The sequence below is a fragment of the Sipha flava genome, unplaced genomic scaffold (genome assembly GCF_003268045.1).
Source record: "Sipha flava isolate LNK unplaced genomic scaffold, YSA_version1 72_pilon_pilon, whole genome shotgun sequence".
Taxonomy (NCBI): Eukaryota; Metazoa; Arthropoda; class Insecta; order Hemiptera; family Aphididae; genus Sipha; species Sipha flava.
Genome location: NW_020273612.1, coordinates 1,051,265 through 1,075,000, shown reverse-complemented (window position 1 = coordinate 1,075,000; position 23,736 = coordinate 1,051,265).

The following is a 23,736-nucleotide window of genomic DNA, read 5'->3' as shown; positions in this document are numbered from 1 at the left end:
ATAGATTCCTTCACCGTATTTAAGTTATGCATCGACATGATGTAGTAAATAATGTGCGCAGTGCCAGATCCGAGTCTTGGGAGACCGAGGGTGAAGTCCAACTGAAGGTCGCTTAAAAAAAAAAATTCCCCGAAACATAATTTATATATTTATTTTATTTAACATGTTGTTGTATCAAATAACTAAATGAAAAAATTTAATTTCGATAAGTACCTTAAAACCGACAAGTAAATTTAAAAAATACCGAAAATTATCGACTTTTGATTTTGGTGCCCCTTAGAGCTCGAAAGGCCGGTACACGTACTCCCTGGACCCTTGCTTAATCTGGCCCTGGTTTTACAACTCTTGCGGTAAAATCTTAAATTTTAAACGCGTGACTGCATTCATTTTGTTCACATTTTCCGGCCAAAATAACTTTTGTTTTTTTTTCCCATCAAATTTGAATCAAAATCCGCTTAAGCAAGCAGACCATTTAATAACCTTTAATTCCAAGCAGTACTAAACTACAATGTCATAAAATAAAATATTTAACAAATTTATTATCTTCCGTTGCATATATATATATATATATATATATATATATATTAATATAGTTTTTGTTATTAAGTTGTACATCATTCAAGTACTATGGACCATTGTTAATAACTATATATAATTTATCAACGAAGTTATTAAAAAAAAAATAAATAAATAAATTTGAATTGTATTTATATTTTATATTGCTGTCTTTATATTAAATTTTTAAAATAAATCTTTGTTATAGTTGAAAATAATTTATTGAGTAACGTCAAAATGAACTCATTATAAATATAATTAATAATTGCCTTTTGTTAATAGACTTTTTTTAGTGAAATTTTTGATCTTTTTCTATCAAAAAACGATTTACTAAAGAAAAAAGTCGGTTTTACTAACATAATAAAAGAAAAACATTTTATTCGCGTGTTATTGTTTATAAAACTTTTATTTTTAACATTATTGTCGACTGTATTTTTATTATATTTCGACGTTAAATTATTTTAATAAAATTATTCTAAAACATTTTCAATTTAAATTATAAGAAAACAAAAACCTTATCCTAAATAGGAATAAAAATATACTTCTGTGACAATGAAACAAAAACATCATCAAAGTTCGGTTCGTGTACACATTATATAAATATACAAATACGAGTTTATTGTACTGCCAGAAGATTTAAAAAGAATTTTGATTTCACGCAGATCACGATTGAAGTAATAAAAAAAAAAAATAAAAAATTGTTAATTCAATTTTTCAAAATAAACCAATTATTAGGTTTTTTGATTGTCACGAAATTATAAACGATAAAATTAAGTATTTCTCGTATATTGATAAAGACAAATTCCAAATCTATGGTGGTATATTTTGATAGAAAATCTTCACCATCTTAACAAAATCAAAAACAGTATTTGTTTAGATTGAAAAGTATACGGATACTGAAAAATACATAGAAACATTATCTACGTAATATTTGTACTATTTGAAAACAATCTAACGAATCATTGTTCATAACAAGCTACTACTTTCATATTTAATTTTAGTTTTTTACGAAAGATAGTAATTGAGATTATAAAATCAAGAGAAGTTTAAAGTTTTCCTATATAATAAATGCCATTTTCAATATGTTTCTTCATCAAAACAATAGTTAGTAAAAACACATACTTCAGTAATGGAATATGAAGCGGTTGTAAAACAACATATGTAATTATTTAATAAGCATACAAAGTTTTCTTGACTCTGTTAAGTCCCACGATAAAATCAAATCATAAATTCGTGTAGTAAGCTACCATTTGCGTTTATTAAATTTCAACTTTATTTCATTCCCTTGCCTTAATCGCGTGTATCGTGTCAAATTAGTTTAGCGTATGAAATTAATAATGAAAAATAAAAATAATAAAACGTTTATCACTGAATACTTACAATATAAGGAGAAGGAAACACCAAATCTTTTCTTTATTTTTTGTAAATATGAATACTTTCATTTAGTAACTTAATTCTACAAAAATTCCAACGAATGTTATTCGATTTGATTTATTGACTATTAGTTTATATTTATTTATATTATATGACTGATCTATAGTTTCAGACTTTTGAGTAAAAAAATAAATAGCTATTTTTAACAGAAACATTTCCCATAGTATATGTTGGTATATTTAAATTAAAAAATGTAATTAAGTATGCATAGGTCTAATTGTCATAATTTGTTTTTAATTTATTTATTATTATTCAATACTTCAATACCATGATTTAAACTTTTAAGATAGTGTGTGAATAAAAACGAAAATAATAGTAAACTAATACAACCATTATCCTGGAGTTTGAGCGTGACTTAAAAAAATAAATATTGGTTTGAATATCACAACAATATTAAATTCATTTCGAGTAAATAAGTAATCCTGTTATATAAGAATACTATCTTCATCTAAACAGGTAGCAATAACTGTTATTGATTCTAAAAAAAAGTACAATATTGTTCATATGATTGGCTTTATACTGCAATCATATTAACTATAAGTATCCGGTATAATATTGTACTATAAAAAAATATATATAACTAATAGCAACAGAATATTATAAGTATAATAATTATATTATACTTTTAGTAACATTAATTTAAACGGATATACTCTGTAGATAATAAACACAATGTTGCTCATAAAATTAATCATGTTTTTGACAAAGTTAAATGCTGATACAAAGAAATTTCGTTTTTCTGGTTATTTATTGTATAAATATTAAGCCGCGATGTTCAAAATTTTAATGGAAAAAAAATTATATTTAGATACATAAAAAAATTGCTTTCAAAACTTAAAAACACATGATAATATAAAAATTAGGATCTTTTGTGCTTCAATGAATTTCGCTGAAGATAGCACATATTATTATGCAAATAATGAATAAATCTAATGCTGTAACATGATCAAGTCTATGTAAAGTAAACAAAGGAAAACAAAAATATAATATATCATATACTCAGTCCATTGTGCCGCCACGTCGTCCCTTTCGGTGTCTTTATAAATCCGTACACGTACCCATTACACATACGAATAGAACGCATTAAGTTATACAAAACAAGTAGATTCTTCTTAAGGAAATACGAAAAACCGGTTCGTGAGGCGTAATTTTTCCCTTGCCGCGGCAATTTATTGGAATCCGATAAAACGACTGTTATTATTATTATTTTTTTTCGCATTATTATTATTATTATTATAACTTTTTTTTTTATCGTTTTTCGATTCGGTCGACGTTAATAGCATTATTTTTTATATTTTTTTTCATAAGAAATATATTTTACTAACATCCAGCTGTTCAATACTTTATTAAACTGATCTTAAAAAATATACACTAAAAGAGATCACTATAAATATATGACACTGCGTCTATCAGGTTTAGGTTGTTAGATTTTATTTTGTTGGTACAGCAGATTTAATTTATTATCTGGATTAAAATTTCTCTTTATAAACGATTGTTTAAATATGCAGTAATGAAATATTCTAAGTATAAATGTCAACGTTAAACATTTATGTAAAACTTATATTTATTTGCTGAAACAGCTGTGAGAAGAAACATAATACTCATTAGTATTACAATCATTAAATCGTACGTAACAATTCGTAAAATTTTGGAGTACTGCAAATTGTATTTCGTACGGATACGGAGGAAAATGAAGCATAAATGTAAGGAACGAAAAATTATCGTTCCCGCGGCTGATTAGTGTGCCTATGTCACAAATAAGGATGGTGGACGCAGTTATCAAAATTCGACAGCGAGACCGCAACCACTCGCTTACGGTTCCTTGGAAGGGATTCGGAAGAAAAGGAGCAGAAACGCTTTCCGAACAGCCAAGGTAAAACAGTTGCGTCTAATAAAGCACTACGCGTTGGTTACCAATGGTGAAATATAACAAGTGAAAATAAAAAAATAAGTGTACGAAAACCGGTGCTTGTAAAAAATACAACATCCTTCAGGCCTAGGGAAACACCGATGTAATATGGGCGATATTATCTAAGACTTATCCCGACCACATGTCGAGCATCGCCGACGTTTTTAGCAGTACATAATATTTACAATCAAGTGCCGCACGCGCTCGACATATCCGAAGGCTTTTAACGGTCCACAAGATGTATACATTCGAAGTGTTTACGTTGAGGTTCATTTTATTCGTGTAAGTGATTGCATCTAAATGGTTTTTGTTTTTGTTTTTTATTTTTTTTTTTTTATTTTGAAGATGATGACAACAGGAAAGTCGTGAACATTATAAACAAACCTCAATGAAAATAATCACGGTTACGGGAAGAACGGCTTAAATTCATGCTTCGACACATTCAAAACTCTTGCATTCTCCCTCAATCATTGTACTTGAACATTCAACTCTTCCTGCAGAGTGTTACAGTCTTTTAGATCGCTAAACGAATAAATCTGTCATGTTTATTTTATTGCAATGGATGTGTTCAAAAATATTTAAGAAATCCACGACAATCGTTATAAAATAATACGAAAAATGTAATTATGAAAATACTTATATGGCCATGTGATATACTATGTGTATTAAAGATATTACTTATTTATTTTTAGCTTGTAAACTCAAAGAGGTTCATTGTAGGTTCAAAGGTTATTTCAGTACGGGTGTGTAAGCTACAGGAGATAAAGAACCTCTGGTTTAGAAAGTTTACTTTTTACCGCGGTTGGAATAACTTTCAACTAATGTTATTCTCGTGAATTTGAAACTGAAAAATCGACGCGATTAATCAAAATTAAATTTTTCTTTTCGAACACAGTTTCTGTATACTTTTAAAAAGTTCATAATGTATACCTACGCAAAGTGAACGTAATTTTAACTTTTTGATAATAGGCATTTCGCGAGAAAACAAATTATATTTAATAACAGATTCATCTAATTTGACGTTTCGATTATTTCATCCCATTATATTTTTGGTAATTTTATTATATAGATATTTAAAGAAACAGTAGAAAAATACAAACAACGCCAGTTCTCCCACTCTTCTCCGGAGCCTGTGATGGCAAACAAATCGTAATACGTGTATACAGGTTTCCTGGTATCACAATCAATAGTTACAATACATGATTAAAAGCTGTCGTAATCAAAGAGATCTGTAGCTCATTACAATATGAGTTTCGATATATTACAATGATCTCCTACTCGCCATCATGATAATACGTTACAAGTCTAACGAACATCTTTGTTATTTTAAAATTTAAATATACTTACGTTCACGTATTATAAGACGTTTCTGTAATAATGCATTGTTGCACGTTATTGTTCTGTACAACATTAATTGCACCGCGACCAGGCCGGTTCAAAAACATCCAAGATATTTTCCTTGAATGATATTAAACTTAAACAATACATTATGATACCTGTAAGGGTAACATACTAACATACATATACATTTCGATGTGAGTACGTATTGAATATTGATTATCTCATATTGTTTAACTACGACTCAAATATATCAGATTATAAGTGAATTTTTCTTCTCGTATTGAAACAACAGGTAAAAAGACCTAGAAATGAATAGTTACCTATTTAAAATAATTCCATTAAAAACGGTCTTTATTAGTAAAAAATTGACCGATTACATTTTCTAATTTTTTAACATAAGATAATCCATCTTATGCTCAGTCTTGTAGTCATTTTATCAATATATGACATTCAATGTGAATTCCAAATTTCTCAGTTTTCTTATTCAGTAACATCGAAAAAAACACCGAGGAAATCAAAAAATAATCCGTTTAAAAGTTTATTCCTGGCATTTGTTCCGGTCTGACGAGTCGTATTGGATGTACATTTACGGCTTAGCTGTTTTTTGTAGAAATGTAAAACCAATACGTTTTCAGGCTAAGTTTAAAATCTATAAATAGTTTCGATTGTTATTGGCCCAGACCTATATATGGGTAACGAAGAAAACTCGCACGAAAAAAATATAATATTAACCATCCACCGTTGCACAATTCCTGCAGTTCTGCAAAAAATACGAAAATTTAATTAAAATGTTTACATATTTACACTATCATTCCAACGTGGAGGGTTGCACATTCGAAGTCTGTTCGAATACGTACTGAAGTATCATAGTTACATTACGACGTTACATTTTACACCTGAACGCTACAGTGTGTACAGTAGCTATACCCAGTGGCGCCGAGTAATATTTTGAATGGTCTGGTTAACCCACCCGGTTCAAAACTTACAACCCACCCCATCCAAGGACGTGCTTTAAGGGGTTGGGAGCAATGGCGTATTTATATGTAGGCACTATAGGCACACGTCTACAGCGGTAAATTTTTTACGGTTATACGTTTTACGGTATTACATATTATAATTATATTTATATAGGTATTTAGGTTTTCTGATATTGTAAAATATGTTATCCATATTCTAATTTGAAAGAATAGTAGACAATAGATTATCGCACCAACGGTAAACAAGATTTATATTTTCATAATTTCTTATCTTCGTCTATATATATATATATATATATAAGGTGTTCCTTAATTTTGAAATTTTGATTTCTTACCTCACCATTTTGTTAATTAATATAATAAAATATTGTACACGTTAATTTTCACTGTGATACCTGATCCTATTCCCTTGTCACAAGAGGGTTGATTAATTACTAATGAATTTATTTGATTTTTTCAATTTATTTCAAAATCTAAAGCATTTGTTAAAAAAGTATATTGATTATTAATTATTTCAAATACTAATATCTATAAAATATGTTTTTTCATAATTTTTCTTAAATCCATTAAGTTACAGGAAAATTAAAAAATTATAAATAATTTTATTTATCTTGCCAAATTTACATTTTTTTAGTTATTATAATATATTTGCCGAACAGTTGAAGATACGATAAAATATTTTAAAAAAAAATTATTTAAAATTAAAATACGTATAAAAATTGTTATTAGTAAGAATATGATCTGATGCATTGATCATTTGTGGATAGGTAGACTTGATTCGGCTTTATCGAAATAGGCCCTCTTTTGTTCTTCTTTTTAGTAATATTCGGCCTTCGAGACCTTATCGTCTAACTTAATTGCTTTCAGTTTTTCCTATCTAATGATATTATTTTTCAGTTTTCTCCTGGTTTCACTTTTTCCACATCTTCTCTTACCCTGTCTTCCCATCATAGTCTCGAGCGGGCGTCCCAGTGATATTTTTCCTGGTGGAGTGTTTTCTATCACTATTCCCAACAGAGATACTTTCTTACGCCATGCGAGACTTACTCATATGAGTCGTCTCACAGTAATGTATTTAACCCCTTAACAAGAATTATGGCTGTTCATAAAATAATGGTAATTGATCATTTTTTTTGCACATCGATAATTCTTGATAAGAAAGTGATGAATAAGTAATTAAAGATTATTTTAAATAATAAAATATGATACGCTACAATTTCAGCAATTAAAAGGCTATATTTAATTTTACGCATTTACAAAAAAATTAAAAAATTAATATATTACCTATATAAAGCTTTATATATTTTACAAGTACCAAGTGTAGCTTATAAATAATATTTCAAGGTAAAAAATGTATAAACCGTGTTTAAAATATAGGACATAACCGAGACATAAACCGGACTGAGATATTGCTTCAAATTGGATATAAAAAAATATAAAAATGCGATAACATACAGTACGACGTGCGGGATCAGAGTATGTAATATTATGCGTAATAAATGTTTTTTAATAATAACATCCCGTAAACCGCGACCGTCTCCTGCGTGGAATTTTAATTTCAAATTGTTTTTTTTTCGCATCTCTCCGAACATCGGCTATTAACTATACTTCAAGACTGCCGCCCGTCCGAACTGTTCATCCACCGACCGACCGGTCTTCCGACACGGGTAATTATTAGAGCGTTTCGAGCTGTGTTGCGCGGTCAAACGCATATTCCGTCCGCGTTAAAAACTGCAAAATTTAAATAAATAAATACGTGTTGTAACATTAAAATGTTGTGCATACGACGACACGCGTGCGAGTGTGTAAGAGGATCGGGAACAGGATTATCCGAAAAATGACGTACGCTTGTAATAACGATTTTACGCATACGCATACGCGATGACGCGAGACCGGTGCATCGGTTGTAAACGCATGACAATGGTAACGTTTACGTAATCGTTTGCGATTGTGTTTAGACTGCAATGATGTGCAAGACGGTTATAACAGCGATGTGCGCGTGCATCTCTATAGAAGAAGAAAAAACCGTAATTTTGGCGTCTCCGCGTTGACGTTTTCGGACGATTTCTTGCTGGAAACCGGAGATCGAATATAATATAGCGAAAAAAATCGGGCGGGCACGTTAAACTCTGCGGTTGAAGTGTTTACGTTCGAAAGAGTGTATTTCTCTCTACCGGCTGGTTCTCGTATTACATCGTGCCATGTGCTCGAAATGGATTACGGAACACGTTTAAACGGAAAAATAAGCTGTAACCGTCTACCGATTCGTTTGTTTCAAACGATTGCAATTTTTCCGAAAAAAATTAAAAATGAAACGTATAACTCTGCACGAGTACGAGCCCCCTACCCCTTTGCAGTACTGGACGCGTACGTACCGCGATTGTCGTTCGAACAATATTCACCGCGACCCGCGCGCGTGTAGGAGGACCGTCGGTTAATAATTGGAAATTAGTTTGTCGTTTCACACGCGTCAAAACATTAGGATGTCTACGGCACGTTCTGACGAGATTAATCGTTCTGCAGGATTCCACAACGTTGTGTCCGACCGCCGCGTACCGCAAACGCACGTCGTACAAATGTATTGTTATCGCCATGTGCATCACAACGACATGCGAGCGAACAGTGCCGAGTGTTGCGCAGCGCAACTCTGGGTCGTACGCTCCCCGCGTCGCGGTGCAACAATAGCGTAAAGTGTTCTAATCGATGATCGACGCGCGAGGACTATATTATTACTATCGTCGTCGTCATTATCATGATTACTATTGGTATTGTTAATATTGTTATCGTCCGGTATTGTTGTTCGGGACGTGGACGCAGAGACGACGACGGCAGGTACGGACCGGATGACACGTCGACGAGTGATGGCCGCGTTCTGCTGAATGGGAGGAAAAAGAAAATAAACGATTAATCGTGGACACGCGACGTAATGATGTACGCTAATATTTACAACATTCGTAACAACGGTCATAACACGTGAGTTCGTTTCTCTTAAACGCTCGTAATCGCCGTAATATACGTTCGCGTATGTAATTGAATGCAATAATGTCGTCGGTACGTCGCACGGATCGCTTTATCACTGTTTCTGTTCCGACGGCGGTATTTCGTGACGCGGTTCTGTTGAACGATGTTATGCGCAACACAGCGGTCCGTCGTCGCGAAACATCCGAATTCACCCTCATGTGACTGAGAAAAAAAAACTACTTGTTGCAACGTCCTTAAAAGGTGTAAAATTGACAACTTTATTTTTTTGTTTAATTAATTAAATATTTTCCGTTTAAAAATATGAATTATTCAACCATACATGCTATTTAGAGATGTTATTGAAGAATAACTAACCATACGTAATAAATATTTGGAAGAAAAATAAATTGAAAAACTGAAAAGGTACTCAGGTCACATAAAGGTTACGATCGAAAACAGTACACAACTGATACTTTTCAGAATCAAGGGCGTCCGCAGAAATTCATAAAGGGGTGTATTTAAATTTTTTAATTTTTGTTTCATTATCTAATTAGTGATAAAGTACCTAATTGTTTTTGACGTGTTTTCTATCATATAGGTGTAGGGAACATTACAACTTAATCTTACAGTACTAATTTTAATTAATTAATATGCAACTTTAAATCAACAAATTATTTTTATATATATATATATATATACATAAATAAAATAAAACCATTGATTTGATAATTTTAGGTTACTTATAAAATTAATTGTTTCTAGCTTCTATAAAATAAATAAAGAACTACCAATTACCAAACCATTTGGTATTTATCAACTTTAAATATTCACATATGAAAGTCGAAACAGTGCATCGAAAACCGATGACTTAAGAGGGCACAACAGTAAGAAAAATATGTAATACACCCATAAAGATCCGCATAACATTCATCGATTATTTAGTGTGTTAGACAACGACGACGTACTGGACGTTTTGAACTTTCCCGCGCATAAGCAATGCGAGCACACGCGTACTTCGTGGCATTGCTTAATGATGATTAGTTTCTTACATAATTCCCGACCGATATCTCCGTCGTCGTTATATCGCAACAGTAAAATATCGCAAAGTGTATTATCTTTGAACTAATACGTTATCATACCATAAAAATAAACGTGCTTTAAGTATACGTAGTTGTAGATAAGCAAGAGTAACTGTATTGGGCGTTTGATTTAAAAAATATAATTCTAAAATGTATATTTATTGCTAATTTAATTAATTTTAAAATATAGGTCAGCGTAAATGTATTTTTTACCGTAAGATCCTATCATTGGAATAATATAGTCAATTATAAAGTTATAAAGTAAACTTTTATATATTATACGGCTTGAGCATAGAAGCATTTACTAGTATTGTTGAAGTTCAAAGTATTTTTTTTATGCTAATTACCGTACTTAAAAAGTAATGTAAAAATAACACATAACAAAACCATTTACTTTTCTCAATCTAAAATTATGTTATGTTATAGATTAATGTGAAATAAAATTGTTTTTATAATATTAATTGACTGAAATTATATCATACTTTCTGTCCTTAACTAGAAATTTATATATAAAGAAAAATAGATTTTCTAAATTGCAGTTTCAAGTACTTTGTACACGAATAATTTAAAACATTTTAATTCAAAAAGAAAAATCTTTTTTTGTTTCTTAGTTATTTGAACTCGCAATATAAGTAACATAGTATCACAGCATATAACATAAAAATTAAAGTATTTTATAAAACGCAAATTTTTTTGAATTATTCGTTCTTAATTAATGTATACTCTAAAAGAAAGTTCATTTTAAACGATTCATTGGCGAGTCATAGTTTAATAGTTACTGCTCAGCCAAAAAGATATCCACCGAAGTAAGAATAGACTGATAGAGTAAATATTAATTTTTCAAGTTCATTTATTAAAATACAATAAATGCCCATCACATTTAACACACGTGTACGTTTAACGAATATACCAAACGATGAGAGTAACTTTTATTTCACACTAATCTGCGCGTTTTCAATGCATGACGAAAAGTCAACAAAAAACATTTTCGTGTCGATCAGACATTGTTCAAACAAACATAGGTGTGCCCAATGTGTGCGTATTTATCAATACGACTCGGATCAGACGGTAAACAAAATAATGAAATCAATCAGTACCGCGATATCTGACAATAAATACTACGCGTGGTCGTAATTGACGTTGTCAGCGAACCCGCGATCGACGGAAGGTTAAAGAACTTTAAAATAAGTACGAAAAAAAAATTACTACATAAACTCTGTTGTCAGCTATATGATGCCTATACGTACTCGTAATATATAGGTACCAAGCGTGAGTTTGAGGACAACGTGTCGTCTTGCACAAAAGCCATAAAATAAAGAGATAATTGTGAACCGAGAAACTGGTTGCGGCTTGTTACCGCAAACCTGTTTATGGAATAATTGCAGTGCAGTCTGGTCGTATAATATTGGCAGTGTCCACTCGAGCTTCTGGAAAGTAAGAAAAAAAAAGCGAACATACACTTTTTTTTTTAATGTTTCCTTCTTCTTTTTCTCTTGTCCCCGTATGCGCGTTCTCGGAGTCCATGATCGAGAATAAGAACAAAAATAGGCCGTCAGTCGTGACCGTAAACAAGTATTGGAAATAATAGTTCACCGAGTAATCCACTGACGTATATGGTGTGCATGATCGATAGGGACGACGGTATGCTATTGTTTATCACATATGTCTGCTGCTGTAAGGATACTCTACATATGGAATGAGGGAAAAAAAATTAAAAGGAACAAAACAAACGATTGTCGGAAACGAGAAGAATAATGAATTTTCGCAAACGCGTAAAATCAAATAACCGCACCACTATAGGGCCGACAACTTTTTCGTATTGCCAACAGTACCGTTGTTAACCGCAACGGTTCTCGATCATATTGAGGCCGCGAACTCCTATATCACCAAGGGTTTGAACAACCATTTAATTACGATAACATTGAATAGTAGTGATCAATTGATATGGTTAACAACCAGTAATACAACGTTTTCATTGACAATCCTCAACGGTTATCAGCAGTGGTCGAAGTGGAAAAAATTGAGTAGAGGAGCTCAGTCCAACAATTTGAAAACTGCGTTTCACGTGCGCAATCATTTAATACAGATTCGTGGAGGGCTTCGCCCCGACAACCCCTTCACCAACCTTAAATACATTTTGAATGCCACTTTTCAGCTACACAAATATTTAAATTTCAAATATTAATATCGCTAATATCAATAACAAACCATACAATGAATAAAGTCCATTCCAAATTATAACTGTATATACCAGACAAACATTATCATACTATTTATATTTTTCCTGAAATGACGACACCTTCACTTATCATGATCACCATATAATCTTTTATTATAAAAATATATTTTCTCGTGTACCTATATAGGTACTACGCGTAAATAGAATTATATTTACCACACATTTGAATTAATTTTCAAACAATTCATATGTTTTGTATGTCGCCAGGTCGATGTGTAGTTTTGATATTATAAATCGTAATTTTCGTTATAAAATTGATGTAAATTGAAATCCACATTTTAATAAAAATTAATTTGGACATTAGTTAGGGTGAACGTGATGCACCCTCCCCCCGTCATACAGAAAAAATATATTTGGGGTACGAAAAAAAAAATAGTAGAGTTCTGTCCCCCTGCGCATCCCTAATTCGGACACTGGTTATCAATTGTAATTCACCACGATGATTATCATGATGATATTTACAAAAATAGTTTACAAATTATTTTATGTATTGACGATCTCAAAAAGATTTTTGCGACCCTTGAGGGGGTGGAGACCCCCCAGTTTTAGAATTTCTGGTTTACCGTACGCCATCAACTATATTAACATATACACATAAATATACATGGAATAATAATACATGTGTTCATGGTAATGCATGTTTTCATAGTGTAACAAGGTGGTGTTTTTGAATCCGCACAACGTACTATAATAGCTTCTGTGTTATACCGCCCTTGTACACTCCTATAGTAAGCCGATTTCCCGCGTAATCTCGAGAACATTTTTCGCATCTTTTAACTAAAAAAAAAAAAAATGATTGTAAACAATAGGAGACAAAATGTTGTTATGTTGCCTTACCATATGGTGAAACTGTATGTGAACAATGCAAGAGTTGCGTACAATAAAATCACGGTGAATAATAAAGGTGGATTGTTTGCAGTACATGCAGGTATTTATTTTTAGGGTTAATTCGTAAATTTGCATTTGAAAAAACAAATAAACGACGAGAACAACTCTGACTGTCACTGTAATAAATAGTACGATTACATGATTTTCGTTCCGAAAAAATTAATTAATTGAAAAATAAAAAAATAACTCATAAAAGATACGAACGTTTTACCGCGAGAAATATGATTTGTAAATATGTCATAGAATAAAAACAAATACTCAAATAGAAGAAAATATCCAGAAATGGTTTTTTTCTTGAAATGGAAAATACTTTTAAAATATATAATATATTATATTATAATAAAAATATTTATTACATTCACAAACATTACATTTATTAAAATTCTATAATTATTATTAAAAATAATGGATACAAAAGTTACTATATTTACACTGAAATAAATAAAAATTTCAATATCCATTGATTTTTTAAAAATATTTTACATACTCAATACTATGAAGAATGCGATAAGTTCAATGTTATTTTTTAAATATGCTGTTTTACATTTTACAGTAATTATAAATAAATAAGTAGAAAACTCAAATAGCTTATAATAAACAAAATGTAATAATATCATTATAAAATAAATACAAAAATCCTGAGAAATATTAGTTTTTTTATCTCCGCTTTCTGGATTCCTAAATAAATTAATGTTTAAAATTAACACATAATTTTTCATTTTTTTTAAAATACTCGATATTATTCGTGGAGTTTTGAAGAAAAAAAAATTGAAATATTCATAATATTTTAGTCTACTATTCAAATGTATCGATTGCTCAAAAATGTTTAAAATAGCAAAATAATGGTTCTGTCTCGTTTTCAAAATTCCAGGGTGTAAATATTCTTTCTCGCAATTACGTCACTATGTCTAGTGGCTAGTACCTACACCAGTGTTGAATATTACATTGTGCGAATACAGAAGTGAGAAAAGGAATTTACGCTAGCTGGGCTATGACAGGATTTCAGCGAACACAAATATGAGAAATATCATTTAATATTATCTCATCATTGCATCGATATGGAGTGCACAAAGCGACGAGTCTTTCGAGGAGAAGAGAGAGTCTTTGAAAGAACGACGACGCTGGTACGAGAAAATGCAATAATATTTTTCTCAAAGAGATCTAAGCCAACGAGCCGTGGATTATTATACATCGCTAACACAATTTAACTATACCAGAAAGCAAAATAAGGACGAACATTTTTCCAAAAGGAATTTCTAAAATTAAACGAATTTTACAATATTGAAATAATATTATAGTATTCATTTTATTTGTCTAATATTAAAACTGAAAACTTTACTATCTATATTAGAATATGAGAACATTTTCGATTCATAATTTTTGTCATGATATGCATATAAATAGTTTATCAGAGTTTCTATACTAATTGTTATATTTTATATAATATAATAAAATAAATACGCTATGCATTTTTATTTTTTTTTTTAAATCAATTTTTATTCTTAGATTTGAGTCAAATATCTTAATAACTTTCTAATAGGTATTGAGAAATGTTAAATTATTATTATCAGTAAAAATGAAAGCAAAATCTTTACTAGGTATTAATTTGTTATTTCATCGAAACATTCGAACAATTTTCCCGGATAATGTATGTCCCTCGAAAGTTGTCTAGTCAAAATAATTTACAACCGATATTGCGGTTGAGTAATTGAATGCTTACCGCATCAATAACAATAATTCAACAAATTCAACACATAATTTTCTGCATAAGATATTTATGATTTCCGTACATTTAAATTTCTAAACACGATTCATACTTTTTGACGATAAATAATTAAATGCCTGAACAGAAATATAACTTAACTGCGAGTGTAATTTGATTTGATTTCCAATGATTAGGGCAATTTTTTAAGTATTTAAACCAATTAAACGGATTTCCTAGCTATTTCCGATCACATAAATGCTTTATCGCGAAGTTGAATAAAGGTACAGACAGAATACATTAAACAAATGTTTAGCTCTCATGTTGCTATCGTCGTATTGAGAAAGAATAGAATATTATTAAATTGAACATTTTGAGGTATTAACAAAATAACGAATTTATATATGAATTCATCGCACTCTAAAAAAATTAATTTTAAGTTTTTTACAAAAAGTTCTATATTACTTACATCATCCATGCATACACATGTGATTCAATTGTAATAATAACTTTCGTGTACTTGTTAGTATTAACCAATTACTATAAGTCGCTAAAGTATTGAATATAAATGAATGATACTGAGTATCTACAGTATTTAACTTTATTTGCCGTTTTTTTATACAACTTTTTACGGCGGCATGTATGAAATATACTGGTATAACCATAAACCATGTAAAGTATAAATCTAAAATATGAAAGAAAAAGCAAGTATTTACAAGTTTGTCGAGAAATGTGGACATTTTAAATATATAAACATTGTTTTTTAGTTGTATTTTTTTATTTTTAATAAACAATTTTGTTCCTCTTACAAGATTATTACACTGTACAGCGAAAATTCTAAAATGTGGAAAATAGTTTACAATATTTTATTTCATTCATAAATTTCATTTTTTTTTTTTTTGCACTAAACTTCCATGTTATTTATTATTCATATTCACATACAAACCCATTAAACCTACCCAACATGGATTCGATCGTGAACCTCTACTACACGTGGACAAAAAATGAGAACCGTGTTAGTTATTACATAATATCTGTTAGGTATTGTTCTATAATATAAATTTAAAAAAAAAAGGTATTGATCGTTTGAATCCATAACTATTACAACTAAAATATCAAATATTTTTTAAACAATATTACATTACACAATTTTTATTGTACTGTAGTGTACGATTATTACAAATAATTTAATTTCGTTCTAAACAACCATCAACATTGTTCAACATGTGTAACCGTAAATACTCTATTTCAATTAAGTATAGAACATTTTATGCATAATGATTGTGATTTTATAAGTTGATCAAAAGAAAAAAAAAATTTTCAGTTCATAAACTTAATTTAATTTAATTTAATTTATAAATTTATTCTCATGAATACACGATTACTACAAATACTAAGAAAAAATGGTGTTATTATAAACAGTAGAAAAATTGATAAACATAATGTTTGAGTAACTATGTAAGAACACTAACTAATAATGTATTAAAAATATTAAGTGTATAAATATGAAAAAAATAAAAGAATTTCAATCTTGTTTCAAAAAATGCCAAAGTTTATAACGGCGCATGGTACTGTTGTAGCGTGACATCCAAACGATGATGACTTATGGTAATTGGTATTTATCCTTGAAAATTTGTGAGTGAAAATATTTTCGAAAACACAAAGGACCTTTTGCTGTTGATTGGTCTAAAATGGCACCTTAAGTAAAGTCACAAGAGCAAACCTCAATAATTAATGACGGTCGGTAAGTATATTTCAGATGCTTTCGTGGTCAATTTTAAGTAAATAATTAACGAATCGAAGCGCTATGGCCCATACGTTCTTTCTCCGCTGCAGACCGACTATCAAATTAAATAGTTGTCAATTTGATTTTAATGGACGTAAGTTGTTGTGCTTACGTTCAAGAGTTAACATTTTATTGGGAAAAACATAAATCGATACAAAGAATTCGAAACGTTTTACATTGCGCATCCTGTTTATTTGACGTTAATACAACCCGGATAGATCAAACTACGATGTTTTTATCGATCGTTTTGTTTTCTTTCTCTGCTGGTCTTCCACAGAAATCTACACGTCTTTTGTAACGTACAAATCATATAAATATACATACATATATATATATATATATATTTTCAAGTGTAAAAATATAAATTTGACTCTTGAAGTTGATTGTAGTTCAAAAATTCGCTGACGATTATACCATATTATGATACATAATAATGATCAATATTACATCGTATTCAATAATATTACCAACACCAGTTATTAATTATTTAAAATACCATATATTTTAATACTTCAATATAGTTAATAGATAGGCTTATATAATCTTTAGCCACACGGGTCTAGTATAAACTTATTTATTTACTCCCATTATTATACTACACTAGACTTAACATTCACGCTAAATATAATTACTAATAAATACAACCACGTTGTGGTCACGTAATTATTATTAAATTATGTATGTTGTAAATATAAAATAATATGTATATATCTTACAGCATTATAATATAGCAGTTTGAATTACTTATAATGAAACTCTCAAAAATATCTAAGGTAAATAACAAAATTAAAAATAATTTGATTAAATTATATTACTTTCAATTATCAAGTTGATTTGCTATAATTTCATAAATTCATTAATCTAGTAGATCTTATATTTAATGATTTTTGTATTTTTTATTAATATATATATATATATATTAATTATAAGATACTTATAAATAAATAAGATGCTTAAATAAGATATTTATTTTATTTATAGAGTTAAAAATAAAAACAATTCGGATGGATTGAACAATGCAAATAGGTTTTATCCTCTGATTATGCCCTAATTTTCATCGTAAATGGATTAATCAAAATCATCTAGTTTTTACAATAAATCAAGCAGTATCTAGAAAGAATAAAACATGATAATAATGTTTTTATCATTTTTTCGATTCTAGCAGAGCAAAGCATTGAATTGTATTTTATTTTGATAATATTTATTATTATTAATTTATTTTGAATTTTTAAATTATTATAGTTTAACTAAATATTCATTTTTCAGTTAAAATTCATAAAAAAGTTTCAAATAATTAAAATATATCAAACACTTTTAATTAAAATTTTTTTTCAAAAACAAGATGTACATTTTAAAATAATATTATATTTTTTACTTTATTAAGATTTTGTTTGAGAAATATCAATTCTATGCGGATATTTTTATCGTTTCCTTTGTGAATGTACAAGTGTCCTTTTAATTTTGATTATTTTTTTTTGCTTAATACAATTAGTGTTTTTTTTTAAATTGTTCGTAACAATACACAAATATAAAGTCTTGGCTTACGTTCGTTCAGTTGTTAATAAATTCCAACAAAAACTAATATATAATATTAACAAGAGTTATATACTTTTAAATACGAGTATCATTAAAAAAATATATATTTTGGTTTCTGCAGTAGTTTTAAATATCAACATTTTCAAGAAAAAGAATTTTATGTACCAAACTATAAATCGGTTCATAAATTGAAAATGTAAACGTGTAACCCTTGCACTAATAATTTATACATCCTCGTATACATTTTAGTGTTTTCATATAACTGGCATAAGAAACCTCCAAAAAAAAAAAAAAAAATCACCGAATTGCACTCTAAAACATTGATTTTTAATTTTAAATATTACACACGTAATGTATGCTTCGTGTATTTACATTATAACATTATTTATTTATTTCTAACAGATGTATAACAGTTAGATGTTTTTCGTCGCGAGAAGAAAAAGAAAAGAAAAGAAAAGAAAACTATGAAAATGTATTTTGCATTATGAAAAATTACTAGTTTGTGTTGGAATAAAACGCTTTCAGTGTAACCAAATTTCATAAAACTAAATTGAATTTTATTACGAATTCGAATAAAATATTAACAGCATTTCACTCAATTGTCACTTTGTGTACACATATTACTTTGAATGCTTTTATTATGTTGGATACAATAATAATCGTAGTTGCTAGTCAAAATCACAAAAAATATACAAAAAAAGTCGTCAAATATAATCGGTATCAGTTTAGATATAATAACATAGTATTATTCCCGTGTTGTTGAGCTATAATAAAAATCATACATAAAATTTTTAAACAAATCTAACGCACTTGTTAACCTGAACACATATAAGTTGATTGAAATAATATTTGTTTTTATCATAAGAATATATTATTAAAATTATTCGTATGAATAGTAGTTTATATTTTAAAATATTCGATTTTTAAAAGTAATTATTTTAAATTGAAATTTTCTTTACGGTTATACAAATATAATCTATTGAAAAATAAATTCAATGTTTGTTTTTTGAGACTCGATGACCATGTGCATCCAATGAACAAGTTCTAAGCATTTGCACGTTTAATCGATTGACGAATAGAACGAACGACCGTCCATCGTAAAATCAATATATTCGCATTTCTTGAATCAGTACCTATTGAAATACATACTGTCACAACAAATTTTCGTTTAGTAAACAGTCCCGAAATGCATTAAGTGTACAAGTCCAAAGAAAGGCCCCGGACAGACCCAATTATCCGTGAGGTCAATAATAGTTGTCCGAACAACAGTAGTTGCGTAGAACCTGATATTTTTATTTATCAAGCTTAACGTTAACGTATTTTCCTCCTACCCTCCACCCACCCTATTTAGATTTTGATCCAGCTTTATTCGTATCATTACGGTTATAATATTGTTCTGTTTTACATGCTCACTGTACGTACACACAGTACACACTTAATAACGATGTGCGCTTGGTCCCGTCGTGGTGGTGTTTATATTTGCGCGGATCTTGTGTGTACCGTCTTGTTAAACATTAATTCATTTCGACTGTGTCGTTTGCCGGCGGCGCGTACGTTTTCCCGAGACCCGATTGATTTGGAGTGCCATCTTAAAGTTTAACCGTACGGAAGTTGAATAATATTGCCTTATTCCTCGTCGTCGCAGACCGGTGCAATCGATTTGAAAAGCCGTACGTAAAAACCTAACTACACTGCGCTGGTAAAGTACACCGACCGGTAAACGATTATCTTTTATGTTGATTCTCTTTTGCTTTTACGGAGACCAACGCGAATGATCGAGTTACCTATAGACTAGTCGACCACTCAACGTGTTCCGATAAAATAACTCTTCTCGCGCCCTCGTAGCAATAAATTGTTATGCACCCCGGGTATATATTATTTTACCGTAAGAAATAAATACACCCCGTCGGTAATAAACCGCTATAATATGTACGGAGCGCATATGTATACGTATATAGTAATAAGTGTACAACTCCAATGGCGCAAACGATAATAATCGTGATTTTCACATTCGTTCCGATTTCGATACGCGTACAAATGCATTGGCAAACGTACCGTGTATACGCCGAACGCGTATAATATATCCATACATTTATGCAGTGTGCTCGAGATAATATGCGCTCATTGCACACGCTCGAAACGTACCCGGTGTACGTGTGCACGTAACGTGTAATATGCGCGTACGAATGTACAATATTGGTTTGCGTGCCCACCGTATGTATTACAACAACTTTCTACGAGACCGAAATAATTAGATCACAATTATGGCTTTAGCGGGTCGACGAGTGAAAAATCCGATACCGTTATGGGATTCGCATGTACAACGCGTTTTACTACGCTGCGCGACTCTCAACCCTACAGCGCACAATCGTGAGAAGTAATAATTGATGAGCTTTTTTAACGAACGTCACGCGAAGACCCACGAAGACCGTGTACCCCACGATATGTCACGACCGCGTATTGAAACTCAAATGTACTTGGATCGCCAAGTGATCTATACCAGTGGTCGTCAACTTATCAGGCCTCACGGATCACTATATCTTTTTTTTTTAAAAAAAATATATTTTACTTTATTATGAAGGATTAAAATCTATATACATCAAGTACAATAAGTGATATAAATGTTTTAAACATAATTCACAAGTTATGTTATCCACACTAGGAGGAAATCACACAATTATGACATCCTTGAATATAATTAAGTACTTAATCATTTAGTAAGTAGCGGCACCAGTTCCTTTTGAGGCGTCTAGTTGGGTTGCCCGGGAGTGAAGCTAATTCGTTAATCTGTTGGTTAGGATTATCTCGCAGTGTGGAATGGAAGTGATTGTAGAAGATAGCAGCAGTTTCAATAATGGACGGTAATTTGAGGTCGGAATTTAGTGACTCATTTGAGACGAACCCGGGTGCACCAGTGATTACGCGTCGACGAATGTTTAGGAAGGCTTTGAATAGTTCTTTTATTCGAGTTCTTTGCAGTGCCTTAGATTTTGATGCCATACGTCCAGATTCGTCGAAAAGTTTTATATAGGATGATTTTGATAGGTAATTTTAAGTTAGAACGAAGGAGTGGCCTAAAAAGATGGAATCTGGAATTAAGCATTTTACTTATAAATCCTTTAGATGAAGAGACCAAGTTAAGCGCATGTCAAGTATAAGGCCAAGGTATTTAACTTCGGTTGAGTGGGGAATGTTAATGCTGCTTATTGATATAGCTGAGCTGTTATGAAATCTCTATTTCTATAATTCTAAGTATCACGGACCACTATATAGGTAGTGTTTATAGTGTTTATAATACAGTCTTAGTTTATTATTCAGAGATTATTAAATTACAGCTTTTTTTTTAAACGCTGTTCCCCTGATAATTATTCTACTAAATAAAAAATATGAATAAAATAATAATAATGAAGGATAGTTTTTCAATTTTATTTTTTTTTTGCGTTATTGATTATTATTTATTCGTATAATATTGGTGCTATCATATCTCTATCTTTGTCCATCGGTAAGCAAAAGGTTAATACAATTTAAATTAGTTTTCAAAATTGTTCGCAACATCCAACGATTGGCAATCGCTGATCTAAACGGAAACAAAACGAAACTCTGCAGCGATGGACGTTTTGATATTCTGGCTCGGGACATCACGGGACGTATTTTTCACACATTATTTTTGACTCAAAGTTAACATACTGCAGGCGACTTAAAAGTATTATTCGAACATACGTGTATACTTATCTATTTGTACACGCTCTTACCTATAGACTCTTACCGTATTATCCACGAGTTCAGTCATCTAATAATGTATACGTAACCATACATTTCCTTCGAAAAACATTTTTAAACATTTTCTCACCAAAACCGTTCCTTTTATCTCGTTTTACCGTTAAAAACACGAACCGAAAAAGAAGTTGGAAATTTGCTGCGGGTTCGAAGTACTGTTGCACTGATTACGTGTTTCGGAAGTTTGCAATTAGTCGTAAGACAAAAGAAATCCGTGTATTGAACTACAGTCGAAAAATATGAATACGTGTGAAAACAACATCACCGTGGTTATTGCATGATGTTCGAAAATAGTTAGCGACTCGAGAAAGCTCAGGTGGAAGGGGGAGGGGGTGGTTTCGACTTCAGCGACCGACACATCTCATCTCGAGGGAAAATATAATTATACCCGCACAAAGCTCTACGGTGATGTTGGCACGCGAACAAAGCCTTGAGAATATGAGTTCGCGCGCGAACCGTCAGGTGTCGGTGTGCACGAAATTGAAAATATAAAAGCGTTAGCGTTTCAAGACAGGAACGAATCGAAAGAATAATAACGATAAAGACACGCATCTGTACTGAAACACGACGGACGGAACGTATTAATTGACTCGTCGTCTCGGCAACGGCAACAGCAGCACCGCACAGGAGAGCGGTTTGCATTTGTAGAACCGGAATAAAAAAACATGGGAGTGCCTGATCTTGTTGCACGTGTATCGAAATTTAATCGCGTTGCACACGCCGGTCGCCTATTTAACATAAAAATATTATTATGATTAGGTTACTACCGGCAGTGCGTGCGTGTATACTATACGTATATGACGTGGTAATACATGCGTGTGGGCCATTTGGAAATAAGCGAAACCCGTACTTTTAGGATAAAAATATTCGAACTTTATAATCGGACACGAGATCACAGCATCGTCGTACACTTGGTATTCCGCGTAAATGCATAATAATATGAACACGATTATAATATTATGTTTAGACGTTGTTATTATTTTTACGATTACGATTTCTCGCCCGAACACACATAAAATAAATACGGACGGGGCTTAAGATTTTTCGTGAAATTGAATTCGGTTTCGTCACATCTCGTGCACTGCGATGTTTTTATACCGTAACTTATGGTCTCGATTTATTCGACCATGACGTAGCTGCAGCAGTTGTCACCGAGCGCCACCGAATAACTCTTAAACGTTTTAAATAAATGCAAGCCCGTGCAGTATATCGTTTAATAAACCGTACACAAAAACGATTGTTATTATTGTACGGTATAGAGTCAAGTCGTATGTGTATATACAAACACGCACACACCGACGATAACACTGTACGGGTGTGTATACGTGAGTAATAATTTAGGATTACGGAGCAGCAGGACGAAATCCTTCAATATACACACCGACTCGACGCGAACACCACTCTTTTTATGACACCTTTAAGACCAAACGTATATACATGTAAGCCAGTGAAATCGATATTTATATTTTTCATCGTCAATGTTATTATTTTTAGTACGCGCCCGAGTTCGGGTCTTCGAGATTTTTATCAATGTTCCAAAAACAAGTTTACA